At 43.6% G+C, this 17,948-nt stretch overlaps 1 protein-coding gene across 1 annotated transcript in view; it reads left to right on the plus strand.

Moving 5' to 3' along the window:
* Window positions 1-624: 624 nt before the first annotated feature.
* CTBS (chitobiase) overlaps window positions 625-17,948 on the plus strand; it is a 63,085-nt gene continuing 45,761 nt past the window's right edge. The window contains 5 exon segments of the mRNA XM_044383685.3: window positions 625-1,812; window positions 3,944-4,281; window positions 5,335-5,654; window positions 6,648-6,812; window positions 13,439-13,611. The gene's annotated coding sequence lies outside the window, so the exon portion shown is untranslated.

Consider the following 17,948-nt stretch of genomic DNA (forward strand, 5'->3'; position numbering starts at 1 on the left):
GGCAAAGCTGGATGATGCGCGCACTCCCCGTTTCTGGGGCAGCACAGGGAGGGGAGACAGTCACCGTGGGTAGGGGGAGAGGTGGAGGAGGTGGTCCGAAATGGGGGGAGGTGCCTTCCGGGCCGAGGGGCATGTGTGAAGGCATGCAGGTGGCCAGCACAGTGTGGTCTGGGAGCTGCCACTGGTTCCTACCCTGGAGCACCCCGCAGGATCCCCTGGAAGCTTTGATGAAATGCAGATTGCCAGGCCTCTTTACCAGCGTTTCAGATTTATTAAATCCGGGGCAGGCATGAGTTTTTGCATTGTTTGTGTTTGTTTTTTATTTTATTTATTTATTTTTTTATTTTTTAAAGATTTTTTATTTATTTATTTGACAGAGATAGAGACAGCCAGCGAGAGAGGGAACACAAGCAGGGGGAGTGGGAGAGGAAGAAGCAGGCTCCCAGCAGAGGAGCCCGATGTGGGACTCGATCCCGGAACACCGGGATCATGCCCTGAGCCGAAGGCAGACGCTTAACCGCTGTGCCACCCAGGCGCCCCGTTTGTGTGTTGTTTTTTTTTTTTTTAAGATTATTTATTTCAGAGAGAGAGTGCGCTCAAGCGCCTTTGGGAGTGTGGTGGGGGCAGGGCCGGGGAGTTGGGATCTCAAGCCGACTCGCATTGAGCGCAGAGCCCCACGGGGGTGGACCTCACGACCCTGAGCTCACAACCTGAGCTGAACCAAGAGGCAGGTGTTTAACCGACTGAGTCACTCAGGCGCCTCTCCCCCGCCCCAGCGTTTGCATTTTTAACAAGTTCCCCGGTGGTCCTCCTATTGCTGGCAGGGACCACACTCAGCACCGGCAGGCAGTGGGAGGGGGAAGCGGGGACGGGGGGAGTAGGGTGGACCTCACACGCCAGCTCGGGAGTTTGGATTCTGTGACACCAGTGACAGAAGTACAGAAGTGTTGTAAGGAGAAGGGCGTGCAACGAGATCGGTGTGGCACAAGCAGGTTTTCAGGGCTCACGACTTCAGAAGGGCAGACACGTGAGGAGTTGAACCCAGGTGAGCGTGGGCGGCCTGGGTCGTGCTGGGCGTGGAGCCCCGCCCCGGCCTCTCTCCCCTTGCTGCTCCCTTCTGCTGCCCGCGGGGAAGAGGTGCGTCCTTTTCTCCAGGCTCAGAGCTTCCCTCTGCTCTCCAGGCCTTCACGCTGTCTCCTCTGGACAGACCGGCTTCCAAACACCATCAGCTTCTCTCCCCGCCCCTTCCTGTCGGGCCAGAGTTTGCGCCAAACCTCCCAACACACGCGAGCTCCCAGAATCCCACTACCTATCAGCTGCTTTGGCTGCTCTTACGGATAGTTTTTAAAAATACATTTATTTTGGATTTGAGTACAGTTGACACACAACATTCCATTAGTTTCAGGTGTGCAACGTGGTGATTCTACAAATGTACACAACATGCTACGCTCCGTGTGGCTCCCATCCGTCCCCATAGGACGCTATTGCGATACCATGGACTCTAGTCCCTGTGCTGTGCTTTTCATCCCCGTGACTTGGTTCCCAGTCTGGAAGCCATGCCTCCCACTCGCCTTCACCCATTGTGCCCATCCCCCACCCTCTTCCTTTCTGGCAACCATCAGTTCTGTGTACTTAATGAATGTTTCTGCTTGTTTATTCGTTTGTCTTTTTTTTAGATTTCACATATTGAAATACTGATAACTTTTTTTTTTAACCAAAAACAACTCAGTGAATGGTCATCCCATGCCGCATTTCTTCGCCAAGGGGCCTGACCACCCCCATCTCATCTGCACCTGCCTGAACAATGAAATGGTACCTTGTTTTTCTTGTTTGCTTTAATAGCTTCACCACGCCTCCCACCAACAGGTCTTAAGAGAACCCACATACAGAGCTCTGGTAAAAATAGTTAATAAATGTGGAAAATGCTTCAACAGAATTGAATTTTTAAGCCTCCAGGCCTTTATTAACCTTCCTCCTGCAAAACAGCTTACAGGAAATCTGTATGTGATGGGAATATTTTATGGTCCCTGAGTTAGCCAGCACAATCCAATTTGTCTGAACTGATGAAATTAGAACAAAATGGAGACTTGTGTAAAGTATAATTCCACAGAGACATGATGTCTGCTACTCTCCTGGTCTATGTAGAGCTCAGTTCCTTAGAAACAGGATTTATTCACCTTTGCATTAACTGCTGTAATGAAGTATCCATCATTTCCTACATTTTGAATTTTTTTAAAAGGCTTGAAATAAAAATGAGTCCTGTGGGAGTCTGGGAGCAGAAGCAAAACTGCTCTTAAAGGTTCTTCACTCAAATGTTGTAAACAAAACATGGAACCTTCATCGAATCCAGTTCAACCTCTTGAATGTATAACAGGGATTGGCTTCTTTCCAGAAGAGGCTGTTTTCTGAATGTTGCTTATAGCTGGAAACCTCACATTTCTGTTTTGAACCTTTCCCCTTCTTCTGGACCAGTCAGATATTCTGAGATGTCTCCAAAATATATTCCTGACTCAGGCAGGGTGCCGTTTGCCTCATAATGTCAATGAATCAGAAAAGCTAGGAAGTTATGGACACCAGAGAGCCCCAGTTCTTATTAGTAAGTTTTCCCCTTTTAAATATTTCTCCCCCACTTTCTTCCTAATGTGGCTTTGAAGAAATCCACAGCTTTCTATGTTCTCCACTGGAAGCAAAAATAATGTTTGTACTTTTCTAGTCAAGGAGAACACCAGCAGTTCTTCCACCGTTATCAGAATCTTCTCAGGTATAGGGCTTCTCTCTCTCTCTCCATTTTTACAGAGAGAGTGAGCTGCTTGGGGGGAGAGAGAGAGAGAATGTCAAGCAGGCTCTACATTCAGCATGGAGCCCGAAGTGGGGCTCCAACTCATGAGCCTGAGATCAGGACCTGCGCCCAAATCAAGAGTCTGATACTTAACTGACCCAGCCCTCCCCCCCCCCCCCCCCCCCGCCCAACTTCCTCTTTTAAACAAAATTCTGGATTGGTTTACTTTATTTGGAGAGAGGACAAGAGCAGAACGCCTATGATCTTAACTCCCAAGCCCTTCCTCCCCTGGATCCCTCAGAGAGCTCCCACCAGGGGAGACTCACCCCCAACCCTGCAGGTAGAGCAGAGCCATGTTGCATTCTGGGAGGGAGGCCCGGAAGCTCAGTGGGATGGAGCTGGAGGAGAAGCGGAGAGGTGACAGGTGGAGGTGTTTCCCTCCCCTCCAACTCTGGTGATCCTCCCCAAATTAGAAGAGAAAATTGCTCACATTATTTTACACTTGAGGCAATCTGGTGAAATCCCAGTGTTACTCTTTCTGGTTTAGTTGTTCTCTCAAGTGCAAAGGAGTTAGAGGTCAATGAAAAACTGCCAGCATATTGTCTCCTCTCTGGCTCCTGCCACCTTAATTTGAAATTGGCTTTCTCTCTCCTTTTCTCATCTGGGAAGAACCCAGACTAATTTCTGCCTACAGATGATACAAGCCTGCCCTGCCTCCACCCTAGATCGGCTTCTAGTCTGGGTTGGGAATTTGGCTTAAAATGACATTGGTGACCGTTGGGGCCACTGAGGATTGTCCCAAGGGCAATTCAGCTGCTGCCCAGGGCCTGACAGTTTTCCTAAGACTTGCAGTTTTTCAGAAAGGGAGTGGTAGGGAATTGGGGAGAAACGACAATAAATGAAAGCCTAAAATGCCCTGGAATTTCTTCCAGTACGACATCATGGAAATATTACCAACTCTTTGCAAGTTATCCCAACATTTAGCACATTATAGGACCTGGCACCAGGCAGATACTTGATAAATATTTATAGGATGAATGAATAAACAGACTGCTAGAATGAACTAAATAAACATTTGACAAATACTAGTGATATTCTTTATGTTTTCTTTCATTTGTTTTGCTCTGAAGATGTCTTAGCCATTTCCCACAATCTTGTTTTCAGATTTAATCTTGTTTCCAAATTGATGAATACAATGGCCACTGGCCCATTTGCAAAGATGACTGCTTTAATGGCATTCCGTTGCTCTGACGCTGTGAAATTTGAGCATACCAGTGGGAAGGCTGGAAACATTAATGCCCCTGAAAATACGTCAAACACTATCACAAGCCGAGGATTCTACGTGTTGGCACGCGACTATCAGGAAGACAATCAATGTATGAACTGCAGAAGCGGGAGAGAATGCCACTGCCCTGGGCTTGCTGACATCCCTCTCCGCTTCCCGGTGAAGATGATCCCATGAAAGGAGGAGATGGCCAGATGTCATTCCTCTCTGCTGCCAGGTAGGGATGGTCAGATGGCAGAGGTGGTCAGATGACAAATGGAGTTGATTGGGTGACATTCTTCCCAGCTGCAGGAGAAGATGATCAGATTGTTTTTCACAAATTGTTTGTAGTAGGCATTTCTAGAATTTGCCCACCCGATATGTCATCCAGGAAGACCCCAAGCACACCTGGGTGATTATAAGCAAGACCAAGGATGTCAGCCCTTGCCAAGGGAAGGTTATGAAGAGCAGTGGGATGGTGTACATGAATGGTCTCCCGGTCTACGCTCGGGTGGGTCCCAGGACTAGACCTCCCTAGCACCTTCCCAGACCAGTGCCCCAGGGGCCATGGAACCCAATGCCCACTCTCCTGAATCAACACCTGAGTTGCTCAGTGGTTTTCAAACTGTGTCCTACACAGTCTGAGATCGTCTGCCCGGGAGCTCTGGTGGGGGGTGATGTATGAGTAAAACTTCAAGCGCCCCCACTTCTAAATTAAGCAGCCCTAGCTTTTTGTTTTTTAATTGATTTTATATGGTGGGTTTCCACTCTTCTTTTAGAAGGCAATTCTGCATTCTTCAAGCAATAATGATAGTTCTTAAGGCCCAGGATAAGGGTTCTGACAGTTCTAACATGGGACCCTGCCTCCTATAGGGACTTCACACATGCTCATTAGAGGGGAGAGGCACTACTTTCCCTGAGCTTCATTGCCAAATTGCAACACTTGGGACTGGGTTTCCATTCTTGTGACTTTCACTGAAAAGGAAAACTGAAGCCAACCTGAAGTTGGACCATGTTTTTTTGCTGTTGTTTACCCAAACCGACACCTGTTGTTTACCGAACACCCAGCTTATAGTAAGCACTCGATGAATGTTTCTTGAATGGATGAATAATTAAATGAAAGATGTGTAATCCTATGCAAGTTACTTGCCCTCATTTGTAAAATGAGCCTAAATCCACCTCCTTTGCAGTTTGTGGTGAGGAGTAAATGGAGGAAGATGGGTGAATCATTTAGCACATAATAGGATCAAGAAATACCATGTTATTCTCTTTTCTTTCACATACTCAACAGATACCCTGAGTGTCCTTGGTGGAGGTGACCTCAGAAATGAACCAGGCAGTGAGGGACATTAGTGGCCAACAGCAGCATAGTCGGATGAGGGGAGATGGCCACATGCTCCGGGCTGGTGTAGCTCGTCGTGGCCTCCAGTTCCACTTTGCTGGAAAAGAATAATCCACCATTCTGCCGTGAGTTTTTTTCTGCTGCTTTGAACCTTCCTGTTGGGCTTCAGGCAGAGGCTGTGATGGCATCAGGAAGACTGGCCAGAGTGACTGTATAAAAACATAAGCTCTGGATGGGAAAGATGGTGGCCAAGACAAAAGTTGTCTTTGGTGAGTTGTTTTTAAAATCTGTAAATACATTTCTGGGAACGTAAACAAAGTGGAGGATTTACACAGAAAAATAAGTCTGAATCAGTATATGAGCAGATAAATAACCTGGTGTATGATCTGCCTCAGACGGTAATGGAACCCATAGAAAGTGAAAGTGATCTCCCTGCTCCAGAAGGGCCTCTTGCTCTGGACACAGCCATTCCGAATGTTCCAAAGGGGCCGTGTAATTTCCAGGAGTTCAGAGCTTCCCCTGCATCAAAGCTGGCACGTCTTTGTCATAGTCTAGCTTTCAGCATTGGGGGGATGGATATACATTAGAAACATGGTATTTCTTTGTTACTAAGTGTTGCCATCCTCAGACAGTAAACACGGATGTCCATCAGTGAAACTTTCTGCCTCTCAGGGCTGATATATATATATATATATATTATATATAATCTTAATGTTACTTCAAGGTGAAGAGAACTGGGGACAACTTCCTTCTAGTCCTAAAAGATTTCCTAAGAATTTTAAAGATATTGTGCTTTATTCATAGACTTTGCATCTAGCCTGGATATAACAATTGCTTGTATCTATGCACTATGACGGCAGGAGTGGTTTTATAATTCGGGAGGGCTAGGTTGGCTTCACTGCTGAGCTGGAGGATGATCTGTATATTTCAGATAAAATGTAGGGATCTAATGGTTCAGTTTAAATTGGGTCAAAATGTCAGTAAAATGTTAAATTATTTTTTTTAAGTTTTAAAAAGATTTTATTTATTTGCGCGCCCACATGTGAGAGAGAGCGAAAGCACACAAGCAGGGGGAGCGGCAGGCGGAGGGAGAAGCAGGCTCCCCCCTGAGCAGGGAGCCCGATGGGAGACTCGATCGCAGGACCCTGGGATCATGACCTGAGCCGTAGGCAGATGCTTCTGACTGAGCCACCCAGGCATCTCAAAATATTAAATTATTTTTATATGATATCCTAACGTGCCATCTTTTTTGTCCCTTTAAGTTTATGCTGGCACACCACTGTAACGATATCGGTCAGCAAAATGGCCTTGAACTGCATAAAATACACAAGTAACTTCGTCTATGGAAGTGACGCCAAGATAAACATGCAAACAAAGACTTTCAAACAATTGGGCGTGTGCCCAGGTCAACATAAAATGGACTCAAGGTATGAGGTATTTTCTGGTTGTACTCGTGTCTTTAACAAGCCTCATTTGGTTGCTCTCCAAGAGTTAAGTATCCAATGTTAGCGAAAGCCGAAAGCCTTTCCACCTGTCTCGTCGGAGTGGTTAAAGAGCCTGGTGGTCCAGTCATCACTTCCCCCACCCTGGGTAGTGGTGTGCTGATAAACTGCCTCGCAAAAACAAAAACCAAACCAAACCAACAAACAGAAAAAATCAATTCGGATTGATTTGTGGTATTTGCCAACTTCCATAATGTAAGTACCCCTGCTGTGGCCAGTGTTGAGTTACCGACAGTCCCTGGCCTGCAAAATGCCTGAGTGCTTACCAGTGAGATCTGGGGAGCGGCCGAGCTGCCTCAGGTGCAGCTCATGTCTGTTTCTCCTCCCCTTTCCTGCCTCTGGGGCTTTATACCTGCTCTGACTTCTGCCTGGAACGTTCCAGAGACCTTTCTCCTTACATTGCAAACTGGCTCTTCAGCTAGCATTATTGGAATCCTCTGGTGAATTAAACAGTGATATAAATCACTTGGAAGAGTGTCTGGTATACAGTGAACGCTATTTAGGGGATGTTTATGAATATTCTTTTCCTTCACTGACCATCAGGACTGGATTAGGAGCTCATCTTGTGTGTGCCCGGCCTGCCGTGCTTCTCCTCGTATGGTAGCCCCCTCCCCACTGCACTGTACTGGCTTCCTTTCTGGCCCTTGTTGGCTCAGGCGTCATAACGTTGACTGTCGTATCCCCCACTAGCACAGGTCCTGGAAACTGGGAGACACTCAATGTATCCTTATGGAATCATAACCCACAGGTGTTTGAATCTGTTGTTTACTACCAGTGTGAACTAGAAACCAAGACAGTCAGTGCGCATGTCAAGAAATGATTACGAGGAACAGGTAGAGGGGATGATGCAGTGATAGCTAATTTTCTGAGGCTGTGTAGGCTTTATTTGTGTTCACAGAAAGGGTATTCTTTGATCGGAGTAGCCAAATTGAGTGTGAGTCAGCTTGAGGTCTTCTGGTGCTGCCGTCGACAATTTCGTTATCGTGCAGGGCAGTGACATTCTTGGCATTACAAGAACTCTTGTGATTTCAGGAACTCTCCATTTTTTCAAGATCCTTGTCTTATGTATGTGTCTTTGGCGGGGGAAGGTAGGTGGCGGTTGTCTCTAAAATAGCTCTAATGAAATCTTTCTTGTTTTTTGATTGACTCCAAATGCTTCTTAACCACTTTGGGGGATACAGATTCCTTTAAAAGAGTTTGATAAAAGCTTCTAACCAAAAAAATGATCTGTGCACATACATACACTGATCTTACACCCAGTTCACTTGTGCACTTCCAGAGAACCCCAGTTTAAAGCTCCTGTCTTCATGCATTTTGTCTGATTTATCTTCATGACAGTTCTTCGAAGTTGGTAGGAATGGAAGAGTGATGAGTTCATTTGCTCAGAAAACATAATGGTGGCAATTACATAATTGACCAAGATAACATAAATAGCCTCACCTAGCCATCCAGAGGGACTACTGCACATTGAAGTGCTAGTTTAAGGGAACTTGCTTTTATTATGAGGTAATATCTTCATTCATTCATTCTCCTAAGATTTTATTTAAATTTAGGTTAGTTAACATATAGTGTAGTATTAGTTTCAGGGGTAGAATTTGGTGATTCATCAGTTGCATATAACACCCAGTGCTCATTACATCTCTTGTCCTCCTTAATGCCCATCACCCAGTTACCCCATCCCCCAACCCACCTCCCCTCCAGCAACCCTCAGTTTGTTCTCTGTAGTTAAGAGTCTCCTACGGTTTGCCTCACTCTCTGTTTTTATCTTATTTTTCCTTCCCCTCCCCTGTATTCATCTGTTTTGTTTCTTAAATTCCACATATGCATGAAATTATATGGTATTTGTCTTTCTCTGACTGACTTACTTCACCTCACATAATATATTCGAGCTCCATCTGTGTCATTGCAAATGGCCAGATTTCATTTTTTTTTTTGATGGCTGAGTAATATTCATGTGTGTGTGTGTGTGTGTGTGTGTGTGTCACATCTTCTTTATCCATTCGTCTGTCGATGAACATCTGGGCTCTTTCCATAATTCAGCTATCGTTGATAATGCTGCTATAAACATCGGGATGCAGGTGCCCCTTCAAATCAGTATTTTTTTTTAATCCTTTGGATAAATACCTAGTAGTGCAATTGCTGGGTCGTAGGGTAGTTCTATTTTTAACTTTTTGAAGAACCTCCTTACTGTTTTCCAGAGCGGCTGCACCAGCTTGCATTCCTTCTAACAGTGTAGGAGGGTCCCCCTTTCTCTGCATCGTCGCCAGCACCTGTTGTTTCCTGTGTTGTTAATTTTAGCCATTCTGACTGGTGTGAGTTGGCATCTCATTGTGGTTTTGATTTGTATTTCCCTGGTGGTGGGTGATGATGAGCATGTTTTCATATGTCTGTTTGCCAGCTGTATGTCTTCCTTGGAGAAATGTCTGTTCATGTGTTCTGTCCATTTCTTAACTGAATTATTTATTTTTGGGGTGTTGAGTTTGATACGTTCTTTATAGATTTTGGCCGCTAGCCCTTTACTAGATATGTCATTTGCAAATACCTTCTCCCATTCCAAAGGTTGCTTTTTAGTTTTGTTGATTGCTTTCTAGGCCGTGCAGAAGCTTTTTATCTTGATGAAGTACCAATAGTTCATTTTGCTTTTGTTTCCCCTCCGGAGACCTATCTAGTAAGAAGTTGTTATGGCCCACATCAAAGAGGTTGCTGCCTGTGTTCTCCTCTAGGATTTTGATGGATTCCTGTCTCACATTTAGGTCTTTAATCCATTTTGAATTTTTGTGGTGTAAGAAAGTGATCCAGTTTCATTCTTCTGCATGTGGCTGTCCAATTTTCCCAACACCATTTGTTGAAAAGACTGTCTTTTTTCCATTGGAGATTCTTTCCTGCTTTGTCAAAGCTTAGTTGACCATTATAGTTGTGGTTCTATTTCTGGGTTCTCTATTCTGTTCTATTGATCTATGTGTCTGTTTTTGTGCCAGTACCATACTGTCTTGATGATCACAGCTTTATAATACAGCTTGAAGTCCGGAATTGTGATGCCTCTAGCTTTGGTTTTCTTTTTCAACATTCCTTTAGCTAGTCAGGATCTTTTCTGGTTCCATACAAATTTTAGGATGGTTTGTTCCAGCTCTGTGAAAAATACTGGTGTTATTTTGATAGGGATTGCATTGAATGTGTAGATTGCTTTGGGTAGTATAGATATTTTAAAAATATTTGTTCTAATCCATGAGCGTGGAATGTTTTTCCATTTCTTTGTGTCTTCCTCAGTTTCTTTCATTAGTGTTCTATAACTTTCAGAGTACAGATCTTTTATCTCTTTGGTTAGGTTTATTCCTAGATATGGTTTTTGGTGTAATTGTTAATGGGATTAGCTCCTTGATTTACCTTTCTGCTGCTTCATTATTAGTGTATCGAAATGTGACAGATTTCTGTACGTTGATTTTATATCCTACGACTTTGCTGAATTCATGTATCAGTTCTTTTTTTTTTTTTTAAAGATTTTATTTATTTATTCGACAGAGATAGAGACAGCCAGCGAGAGAGGGAACACAAGCAGGGGGAGTGGGAGAGGAAGAAGCAGGCTCATAGAGGAAGAGCCTGATGTGGGGCTCGATCCCAGATCGCTGGGATCACGCCCCGAGCCGAAGGCAGGTGCTTAAGCGCTGTGCCACCCAGGCGCCCCTCATGTATCAGTTCTAACAAGTTTTTGGTGAAGTCTTTTGGGTTTTCTACATAGAGTATCATTTCATCTGTGAAGAGTGAAAGTTTGATTACTTCCTTGCCAATTTGGATGCCTTTTATTTCTTTTCGTTGTCTGATTGCTGAAGCTGGGGCTTCCAGTACTATGTTGAACAACAGTGGTAAGAGTGGACATCCCTGTTCATGTTCCTGACCTTAGGAGAAAAGCTCTCAGTTTTTCCCCATTAAGAATGATATTTGCTGTGGGGTTTTGTATATGGCCTTATGATGTTGACATATGTTCCTTCTATCTCTATTTTCTTGAGTGTTTTTATCAAGAAAGGATGCTGTATCTTGTCAATATTTTTTCTGAATCTATTGAGAGGATCATATGGTTCTTATCCTTTCTTTTATTAATGTGGTGTATCACACTGATTGATTTGCAGATATTGAACCAGCCCTGCAGTCCAGGAATAAATCCCACTTGATCATGGTGAATAATCCTTTTGATGTACTGTTGAATTCTATTAGCTAGTATGTTGTTGAGAATTTTTGCATCCGTGTTCATCAGGGATATTAGTCTGTAATTTTCCTTTTTAGTGGGGTCTTTGGTTTTGGAATAAAGGCAATGCCAGCCTTCTCATAGAATGAGTTTGGAAGTTTTCCTTCCATTTCTATTTTTTTTTTTTTTGGAACAGTTTCAGAAGATTAGGTATTAATTCTTTAAATGTTTGGTAGAATTCTGCTGGGAAGCCATCTGGCCCAGGACTCCCAAAACAGGAGATTTTTGATTACTGATTCAGTTTCTTTGCTGGTTATGGGGCTGTTCAAGTTTTCTATTTCTTACTGTTTCAGTTTTGACAGTTTATATGTTTCAAGGAATTTATCCATTTCTTCCAGATTGCCCAAATTGTTGGCTCATAATTGCTCATAATATTCTCTTACAATTGTTTGTGTTGCTGCAGTGTTGGTTGTGATTCCTCCTCTTTCATTCATGTTTGTATTTACTTGGATCCTCTCTCTTCTTTTTGGTAAGTCAGGCTAGGGGGCTTATCAATTTTGTTAATTCTTTCAAAGAATCAGCTCCTAGTTTCATTGATCTGTTCTACTGTATTTTTTTTTATTTCTGTATCATTGATTTCTGCTCTAATCTTTATTATTTCCCCTTTTCTGCTGGTTTTAGGCTTTATTTTCTGTTCTTTTTCCAGCTGCTTAAGGTGTAAGGTTAGGTTGTAAATTTGAGACTTTTCTTGCTTCTTGAGGTAGGCCTATATTGCAATATACTTCCCTCTTAGGACCGCCTTTGCTGCATCCCAAAGGCTTTGGACTGTTGTGTTTTCATTTTCATTTGCTTTCATGTATTTTTTACTTTCTTCTTTAATTTCCTGGTTAACCCATTCATTCTTTAGTAGGGTGTTCTTTTTTTTTTTTTTTTTTTAAGATTTTGTTTATTTATTTGAGAAAGAGAGAGAGCACGAGCAGGGGCAGAGAGAAAAGGAGAAGCAAGCTCCTCACTGAGCAGGGAGCCCGATGTGGGGCTCAATCCCAGGACCCTGGGATCATGACCTGAGCTGAAGGCAGACACTTAACCTACTGAGTCACCCAGGTGCCCCCAGTAGGATGTTCTTTAACCTCCATGAGGTCTTTCCAAATTTTTTCTTGTGTTTGACTTTAAGTTTCATAGTATTGTGGTCTGAAAATACGCATGGTATGATCTCAATCTTTTTGTACTAGTTGAGGCCTGATTTGTGACCCAGTGTGTTATCTATTCTGGAGAATTTTCCACGTGCTCTCAAAAAGAATGTGTGAATGAAATTCTCTGAATATATCTGTGAAGTCCATCTGGTCCAGTGCGTTATTCAAAGGCCTTGTTTCCTTGTTGATCTTCTGCTTAGATGATCTCTCCATTGCTGTGAGTGGGGTATTAAAGTCTCCTACTATTATTGTATTATTATCAATGAATTTCTTTAAGTTTGTTAGTAATTGATTTATATATTTGGGTGCTCCTAAGTTGGGGGCATAAATATTTACAGTTGTTAGATCTTCTTGTTGGATAGACCCCTTTATTATGATATAGTGTCCTCTTCATCCCTTATTACAGTCTTTGGTTTAAAATCTAGTTTGTCTGATATAAGGATAGTATTCCAGATGAGGTAATATCTTAAACACTTTATCAAGTCCTAGAACCTTCTGCAGTTTCATTTGGACACGACATGTTGGGAATTGTCATTCTTGGTTCATTGCTCACTCTTGCAAACAGACAATTGGATGAGTTTTAAATTGGCCTGAGACTCAATAATTACATCAAATTCAATCTTTTCAATTTTATAATAAAAACTCCACACCAAATACAGGTGTTATCAATCTCTGAACTTTCTCTGAACTTTCTCATGTTTCTGCTAATGGAGGGTGGGGTATTGCAGGGGAGGGCAACAAAAACCACTTGGTTTATATTTGCAGTCCATTTTGGAAGCTGGATTCTTTTCCTAATTTTTTTCTTGCTCATGCGAATAATTTGATGCATTTCTACTCCCAGGAAATAAATCATGGCAGTGGAAGCAAGCAAGTCATGCTCTTTGTAAAAAGAGGGATTAAGTTTGGAGTTTCTGATGTCTCTTCTGTTTCTAACATCCCATGGTTGTCTGATTCTGTCTTGGAGACTTTGGGGAGGCAGGAAAAGGCCAACCAGGATTAGACATGTTCTTTAGATAATCAACTGTTTGCACTTCAGCAATTAAATATGAAAAACTTCCATTCTCAATGTCTTACCAAGTTTCACAAGAGTAGTGAGAGACTGATCTCTAACAATGTTGTGGACAAGTAGAGGTGTAAGAAATGAAATACTAAGTCTTACGTAATGATGTGCATTTCAGGAAGAAAAATGGAATATTCTGAAACAAAATACACATGTGAATGACTTTCCAAGGGCAAAAATATAAAGAACCTCTTCACCAGACTCAGAATATTTCTTGGGCATCATTATAGCAGACACACTTTGCTGCAATGAATCTATTTGGAGATGACAATGTTATAAGCATCTTGAGAGGTAAGTGTGACTTAAAAAAAAAACAGCAGTATCATCAATGAGTACAGTACCCTCAAACTTCTTTTCTCTAGAAGTTAATTCTACTTATTTAAAAGGATCCTCCCGGATATAATTTTGAATGCTGTCAGGACCAACAGCAGTTGTCTCCTTATGTCCAATTCTTCCAAATTCCTGGAGACAGCATAAACATACACAATATACCGTACACCTGTGTGTTCAGGGGGAAATCTTATTCAATGACATGGTACCAGATACCTGAGTTAATTCTCCATATGTCCTGTGACTCACCGTGTAACAGTAAACAAATCATATTTAAGAGTGGAAAAATCTTAGCAATGCGAGATTGGAATTATCTGGAGCCTTGGCTGAACAGCTTCAAAGATTTTGTTAGAGTCATTTTAGAGATAGCTTACCTCTGGCCTCCTGCCCATACACATATACATAAGATAAGGATCTTGAAAAAACAGGGAGAGAGCCCTGAACAAACCCAGAACAAGGAAAGACAGTCCCAAAGAAGGAGGTAAGTCTAGCAGCACAGGTGGTGATGGCTCTTTATCTCCATACAAGCAAATGTTCCAGGCCCAAGGCACTCCTCAGCAGTTGCACGAGGGTCAACAAACTGCTCACAACTGCCTTTCCCAACACTTGTCTATCTCTTACCAGCTGTGTTGGCCAAGTTATCGAACCTTGCTGAGTTGTTCCCTCATCTGTAAAATAGGAGGTAGTAATAATAATGACAAAAGGAATACCTACTTTGTAGGGTTTGAGTATTAAATAAGATAATGAATTAAAAAAAACCCCACCTGTTAGTATCATGCTAGCACATAAGTGCTCAGTAAACGTTATCAAAAACTGAAGGACCCGAACTTCAGTCAGCCCCCGGTGCTATGTTTTCTGGATGGGAAGGAAGTAGAGACATTCACTTATTCATTTCACAAACATTTATTGAATGTCTTTTATGCTACAGACACTATTCTAAGTAACAGGAACTCAGAGACAAATAAGAAAAATTAAATCTCGGGGCGCCTGGGTGGCTCAGTCGTTAAGCGTCTGCCTTCGGCTCAGGGCGTGACCCCAGGGTCCTGGGATCGAGCCCTGCATCGGGCTCCCTGCTCCCCTGGGAAGCCCGCTTCTTCCTCTCCCACTCCCCTGCTTGTGTTCCCTCTCTCGCTGGCTGTCTCTCTGTCAAATAAATAAATAAAATCTTAAAATAAAATTAAATCTCTTCTGATTAAGATGCCACTAAACAAATACATGTATGTTGGGGCTGATGAGTACTTTGAGGAAAAGTAAGGTGAAGTAGGGTGATTTCAAGTGAGGAAGAGCCTCTCCGAGAGGCCGCTTGGGAGATCTACGGGGAGGTAACCGATGAGCGAGCCCTGAAACAAGTGACGGGAAGAGCCTTGAGAAGCTTGGCGAAGAGTGGTCAAAGCAGAGGGGGTAGCACCTGCAAAGGGCCTCAGAGAACAAGGTGGGGACGTCAAAGAATGGGAAGAAGCTGCCAGCGAGAGAGACTGAAGGTAAGTGACAGACAGAAGCCAGCACAGTAGAGCGTCAGAGGTCATGGTAAGGACGTCGGGTTTCATTTGGAATGTGTTGGATCAGGATACGCTGAAAATGATACAGTTTTGAAAGAGAATTCTGGCTGCTTTCAAGGGTATAAGAACAAAAGGATTCAACTAGGGGTCAGTTCAGCAGGCAGGGAAAGAGCTGGTGGTTATTCGGACTAAAGTGGTGACGGAGGAGGCGAGAAATGTTTTGGGGGAGAGTTTGAAGATGATGGTGTGTGAGAGGGAAAGAGGGCTTTGCCTGAACAGTCTGGTGCCTGGCTAGGGGATTACTGAGGTGGGGAGCCCTGGAGCGGAAGAAGCAGGTGGGGGATGGAATCAGGGTGAGTTTGAGGTGCCTGTGAAATGCCCAAATGGCAGTGTGAAGCAGGTCATTAAATGTGCAAATCCGGAGCTCGGGTGAGGGACTATGGTGAGGATATAAAGCTGGGGTTCAGAAGCGTTTAGATTGTATTTAAAGTCATGGGACTGGATGAAATCATTCAAAAAGTGAGTATGGGTTAAGAAGAAAAGAGGTCAAAGATGGAGTGCTGGGACACAGGAGCACAGAGGGCAGGCTGTTGAGGGCATCCTGTGGAGAAGGCTGAGAAGGAATAGCCACGTCCCCACGCGACGGTAGCAGAAGCTGAGTCCTAGAATGGGCTCCTTTCCAGCCCGCAAGTCCCATGGCCTCATCCAGTCCTCAGCCCAACGCAGCCTTCGCCGTAGCCAGCAATAAATTTAAAGGATCAGTACAGAATAAGCTTCGGACATTGTAATACTCAACACATGTTCGTTAAACAGTATGTATGAATGAATAAATGAATATTGACAGATTTTATTTTATTCCTCTTTAAATATTTACAAGCACTTACTTGCATTTGATTTTTCTCCCTGGAGAGAAGATTGCATCTGCTTCATTTTAAGGTCTGTCAGAGGCAATTTTTGCTAAAGCCAGAAATCTTTTCTATTAGCTTTGATGGCATAAACCTTCTAGAACTTTATAAACCAATAATGAAAATATTTGGTTCTTAAATAAAGGGATGTGCAAATTTTATATCTTACAATTTCATTGAATAAGATATTAGAGGTACCATCTAAAAATATGCATTTATTCATTTCATTATGAAACCAAAACTTATGTAATACTTACATGTGCAAAACACACTCTCAGCTGTGTGTGGGATCTGGTCATTGACACTCCAGTAAGACCAGGAATGAAGATTAGTATGAATACGTGTCAGGTACAAAGGTTTTCACATGCGTTCCTTTTTTTATGATTTTTTTTTTTAAGATTTTATTTTATTTATTTGACAGAGACAGCCAGTGAGAGAGGGAACACAAGCAGGGGGAGTGGGAGAGGGAGAAGCAGGGTCCCAGCAGAGGAGCCTGATGTGGGGCTCGATCCCACAACGCCGGGATCACGCCCTGAGCTGAAGGAAGATGCTTAACCGCTGTGCCACCCAGGCGCCCCTACCTTTTTTTCATGATTCTTACAGCATCTTGTGAGAACCAGACTATTGTTACCTGTTCATATGACATAAAAATTCAAAGAGTTAAATAACATTCTTGTGGTCCAACAATTAGAACTGGGCCGAACTAAGATTTGAACCAGCTCTGTATGATTGTGAAGCTTGAACTCTTGCTCACTCTGCTCTGTGACCCTCTTCCTGAATCATCATCAGCAGCATAAATATCAATTTTACTTATAGCATAAAATTGAAAACATCGTATAAGCTTGGCCAACATAAGCATGCGTCTCCAAACAAAAAGACATCACAGTGACATTCTGGAATTCAGACTGAAGCTGGAGGTAATCCCATTCAAGTGTCTATCAAAAATGGTAACGTTCTCTGTAACATCTGGAAAGCGCGAGCCGGAAACTGGGCCGGGGGTCTCTGGACGAGGCAGGAGGCGCAAGCGGCCCGAGGCAGCAGGGCAGCGCCCCAGGCAGGACCAGAGCCCCAGCTCTCCCCGCGGGAGGGGCGGAGGGGGGCGAGGGGCGCAGCCCCGAAGTCGCAGGCCCGGCAGCCTCAGCGTCCCAGCCGCCTCCGCAGCCACAGCAACAGCAAACACTCTTGGAAGAAAGCAAAAGCCAGCACAGTGGGTCTTGGGCCAAGTGAGCCGCAGTACCAAGAGCAGGGACGGCCGTGGAGCGGCCTCAGCAGCACTGTGCTCGGAGCCAGACGACCAAACGCCGGCGGGGGGTGGGGGGGGGCGGTGAGATGGTGGCGAGGGAAGTCCTTGGCATCCTCGCAAAGGCAAGGGACTAAACTTGGGGGTCATCGTGCTCCAGTTCAAGGATGGAGCTTCACATATCTCCGCAGTATGCTAGAGAGGTACTATACCCGAATCTATGCCTAGTCACTGCACGTGTTTTAATGAGATAATATATATATTAAAGTGCATCGTGGACAGCACGGCAGCTAAAAATAATTATACTTTTGCTGTTAATGATACATAGTGATCACAAATATTATTGGTAATTAAATGTGTAATTTAGAAACTTCACACCAAAGAGACTATTGGTTATTTTGCCATTATTCAGTATGTAATTTGAATGGGTCCTATTTCCTATCCTTTTGGATTCTGTGAATAGTCACCATATGGGAAGGATCTTACCTTGTAAGGATGACCAACTGGACTTTATCTAATAAATCTGAGCTCAGATGATGGGACTTCCAGGCATCTGCCGGCCTGAGCCTTGCTCTTCTCAGCTGCGGGATGGAGACTCAATAGCGTATTTAAGATGGTGGCCTTCGGAGCTATGCTAAGTTCAAAGCCCAGCTC

Source organism: Ursus arctos, unplaced genomic scaffold (assembly GCF_023065955.2).
Source record: "Ursus arctos isolate Adak ecotype North America unplaced genomic scaffold, UrsArc2.0 scaffold_12, whole genome shotgun sequence".
In the NCBI taxonomy this organism is placed as follows: Eukaryota; Metazoa; Chordata; class Mammalia; order Carnivora; family Ursidae; genus Ursus; species Ursus arctos.